Below are 4,814 nucleotides of genomic sequence, written 5' to 3' on the forward strand. Positions count from 1 at the left end.
TGCTTTGTACTCTTGGATCCAGTCTGAAAATTGATGAAACGTGGTCCCTGAAGGTTGTAGGGTCAGCACCTACGTACTAGTAAATGGATCAGCTAGTACAAGAGCTGAGGGGTTGTAGCTCCCTTCCAGAAGTAGTTGGAAAAACAAAAGAGAGGGTTGTAGCCCTCTGCAGGTTGTAGCCTGCATACTGGTAAAGGACTGCACCAGTATATTGTAAAAGAAGTTTCTCATTAAAGAAGAAAGAGACGAATTGCAGCAGGTGGTTTTCACCCACATTGGGTTTCCACCTTATATCATGGTGTTCATGTGTGTGGCTCTTGTGTGATGTTCTGTTCTGTTATACTGCACCTGTTTACTGTTAAATTGCTTAATAATGTTCTGATGCATTTACTGAAGATAAGATTAACTGAATCATAAGATATCTGCATATACGCTAGTTTCTTTAGACACAGTCGCGTGTACACGCGGATTCACTTAACTGAAGTCGCGTATATGTTTCTGAGTATGAAATTGAAAAGGTTTTATTGATCTGATAATACTGATTCACCCCCCCTCTCAGTATTATTTCCAACAATTACATTGATTTTTAATTGACAACATAAACTGTTTTCCCATTGGTTTGTACAAGACATACTCATCGCTGGAATGGAGACGTCGGCATCCACGTTAGAATGGGCAATGAGTGAGCTGCTCAGACATACCCATGTCCTGAAAAAGTTGCAGCAAGAAATAGAATGCTGTGTCGGAAAACGTGGCAAAGTAAACGGATCCGATGTGGGAAGGATGAAGTTCCTTCAATGTGTTGTGAAAGAGATGTTGCGATTACATCCAACGGGGCCGATAGCGATTCCCCATGAATCTATAGAGACCGCGAGCGTATGCGGATACAATATACCTAAAAAAACAATAGTAATCGTGAATGTGTGGACTATTGGAAGGGATCCCAATGTGTGGGGGGTGGAAGTTTTGGTTTTCAAGCCGGAGAGATTCATGCATGAATTGGGTGAGCATGACCATGTTATGGATTTAGTGACAGGTCAATCAAATTTCAGGATGCTTCCCTTGTCAGCAGGGAGGAGAGGGTGCCCAGGGGCCGCCATGGTTGTTTCCATGATTGACCTTGCACTAGCTCAGCTGCTGCACTCTTTTGACTGGAGAGTAGATGGTGATCCATCAGAGCTGGATATGACAGAAGGTGGGTCTTCTATATCAAACCATTTTCCACTCTTTGCTTTTCCAAAGATAAGGAAGGAAGGTCTTTGACGGTATGTATGTTGAGAAGTATCTGGTTGTGCTACCTAATTTGTATGGTTTTGTTACTTTGATTGTCCCAAAAAGTACAAAGAGATGCCGATAGGATTATTAAATTGGAATTGTTGAATTTTTCTAAAAGAGTTAAGTGGTTTGTGAAAAACCTTGCTTTTTTTTACTGCATCATTGTACAATTACTTTTCTTTAGATGTTTTGATTATATCTATATTACAAGGAACACATTGAATGTCTTATTTCATTTATGCTATTCTTACTAATATCCTTTATGTGCTTTTTCTTGATCAATTTGATGAAATATTCCATTATCCTTTGGTCAAAGTCTTCACCTACATATTAGTGTACATCCCGGTAAGTTCAAAGCTCGAATGCCAACCAAAAAAGTCAATGATAACCACCGTGCACACATTCAAATTCATAATGTAAAACTGCCAGACAAAGTTTAGACAGATTACCTCTAAGATGGCTATCACCATTTGTAGCCAAAACCTCAAAAACTCTATTATCAATAGTCAAAACGCTGACATCAAACATGCCACCGCCAAGATAAAAAAAAACAATAATTTTGTCTCCACCCTTCTTGTCCATGCCATAAGATATCACTGCAGCTGTGGGTTCGTTGATAATACGAGCTACATTCAAGCCAGCAATAACACTGACATCCTTCGTTGCTTGGCGTTGTGCATCAATAAAATATCCTGCGCAAGCCCACAAGTTGACAGTGACAACGCAGTCAACAATTGGTTACCCACAACCTCATTAAAAAAAAGGTTAAAAAGAAAGCATACTAGGGACAGTCACCATAGCATCCTTTATAGTCTTGCCAAGGAATGCTTTTGCAGTCTCCTTCCTCTTAGTCAAAATTATAGCACTGATTTCCTTAGGGCTAAATTCCTTTTGTCTCTCCATCTCATACCTGAACTTGAATATAAGATTTCCCATCTTTGTTCACAATCTTGTATGGTACTAGTGCAGTGACCACATCATCCTTTATAGTCTTGCCAAGGAATGCTTCTGCAATCTCCTTCATCTTAGTCAAAATCATAGAACTGATTTCCTCAGGGCTAAATACCTTTGTCTCTCCATATCGTACCTGAACTTGAATATAAGGTTTCCCATCTTTGTTCACAATCTTGTATGGTACCAGTTTCATATCCCTCTAAACTTCTTTGCCTTCAAACCTATATAAAACAAATGTTTTCATTTAATTGTGCTCATCAAGTAAAAGTTTGAAATAATTTTCTTGAAGTTTGGACAGGGCAGAAATCAAATCCTTATCTGACCCCAACTAGAATGTTGCTCGACCCCTAACTTAACATGCCAATTTCATGATTGGCATCCTTGTGGGTTCAATATCAAGGCAAGAATTGGACTTGCAATAAATATAATTGTCTAATGAATGGGAAAATCAGAGATCAGAGTACTTACTTTCTCCCAATGAGTCTCTTGACATCAAAGATGGTTTGTTCGGCATCGCTCAAAACAAAGAAGCAGAATTTAAACCAAAATGAGGGGAAAGAAAACAGGATCTGCGACTCAGAAATTGCAATGAGCTCCTTGCTGAGCCACTTCTGGTTCGAAGGCAGCGTAAGCAATCTGACACACTGTTGGAGATCCCTGGTATCCTTGTGCATACTCTTGGTAGCGTTCTTCCTGGCCAGCGCAAATACGACAGCATCCATACCATCCTCATTCACATAAACCTCAATATTTACCTCATCCCTACAAGGCACTATAGAATTATACATCCTCGAGATCAAATCATGCCTGCTCTAAAGCTCCATGGTCGCCAACAAGCCCTGGCAATATCGGCGCCCACTGGCATAAAACTTGAAGACATTCTGTCCTTCTTTCAGCAGCAAGGGAGTATCGTTTCCATCCCCGGTACCTAATAAACTAAAATTTTTCTCAAAGACCCCGTCCTTCGTTGCAAATTACGTTGCCCAGGCTAAGGTGATTTGCTCGTTTTGCCGTCGGCCCACGAAGTCACGAAGTAATGGACAACAAAGGCGATCAGGAAAGTGACACAAAGGAACTCTATGTAGTAACACTGAGGGCCTTCAAGGGATCATAGTTTTTGTGTAATAGGGCCAGGTTCAATGCACCGCATAACTCGGAGGTGAAAAGAAGGCAACTCAACCGATATTTGGAAAAAGCATTCGAAGTATAGTGCATGCTTGCCAGATGACACTTCAAATCAACGGTTGAAAGTGTCTCACTTGATCGAACAACGCAGAGTAAAAATGTTGACAATTGTTGATGCATAAAAAGACTTATCGGCTAAATAAACTAATAATAAATCTAAACTACACTAATAAGTTTGATAAATCTGTATAGCTTTCGAGATAATCCTCAGCTCTTATAATCTATGCGATGGTTTCAAGTCAAATTAAAGTAGTAAATAATTTTTGTGTACTACCCTCTTTCCCTGAACGTTCTTTCCATTAGGCAAGGGCTAACCAGCTTGCCATAGGGCATTAAATGCCCAGGTATATGCATGCTCTATAACAAAATAACACACAGTCCTTGGTGGCTACATAAATTAAAAGTAAAGACTGGGTGTTATTTTGTTATAGAGCATGCATATGCCTGGGCATTTAATGCCCTATGGCAGGCTGGTTAGCCCTTGCCTTATGAAGTACCCTGAAACCACCTCTTCCCATGTACATCTGGGTACACATTGCCTTTTGGTTTGGCTAAGTACACCCAACGCTTTTGCTGGTAGGACGTCGCGCACCCCTACCTATTTATCCGTAGTCCTTATTGTTTAGCGCTACTCCAGGGCCCCCCTATTTTGTGTAGGTCATTGTTTTGTCGAAAATATCCCTCCCTCCAACCTACGTGATACTCTTAAAGGTATCGGATGTCTTAAGTATATTCTGACATATTTCACAAATTTCTGAAGACCGTGTCATGTAAAAAGTTGTACAATTGCCAGCAATATAGAGTACAAAAAAGGAGCTATTCCATTTGTCTGAAAATATGGATTTTGTCAGAAAGTGGACTGCTTGTTTTCAAGAATGGGCTTCAGATACAACTAGTCTCTTAAAGGTCTAATAATGAGTTTGGCATCTATGACGCTGCCATTAGAAGTTGGGAGGGAAAGATTCTCCTTGTGTCTTCCCTGGGCAAGTGTGACTGTGGTAAAGAATGTATCAATTTTCAAAGAGAAGGTTATAAACTTTTGAATTTTATTAATTTTAGATTTTTTAGAAAGATACAATTAGTTTTTTTCATCTTCCTGAATGGAATAATCTGTTCTAAATGCAATTATAATGAATCTAACAATATTTAACAGGAAGGTTATAAGCTTTTGAATCCTATTCAATATGAAACCACTCTCTAAACTAAGATTTGGGCAAAGAAACATAGACCGTTTTGACTTCTTCCAGAATGGAATGGGAACAACCATTTTAAGGGGGACATTGAAAATGCGTACCTGGAAGATTTGAAGCACGAATATGAAGGAAAAATTTTCCTGACTAAGTTCTACTTGTCACGAAAATACTCTGTCTAACATTTTTCCATGCTCTCTCTAACATTTC

At 39.4% G+C, this 4,814-nt stretch overlaps 1 pseudogene; it reads left to right on the forward strand.

Annotated features, from left to right (window-relative positions):
• Window positions 1-645: 645 nt before the first annotated feature.
• LOC149250787 (cytochrome P450 750A1 pseudogene) lies at window positions 646-1,263 on the forward strand (annotated as a pseudogene).
• Window positions 1,264-4,814: the final 3,551 nt, after the last annotated feature.

This window comes from Pinus tabuliformis, chromosome 7 (assembly GCF_031772625.1).
Source record: "Pinus tabuliformis cultivar Carrire ecotype Pingquan chromosome 7, CPIR1, whole genome shotgun sequence".
Taxonomy (NCBI): Eukaryota; Viridiplantae; Streptophyta; class Pinopsida; order Pinales; family Pinaceae; genus Pinus; species Pinus tabuliformis.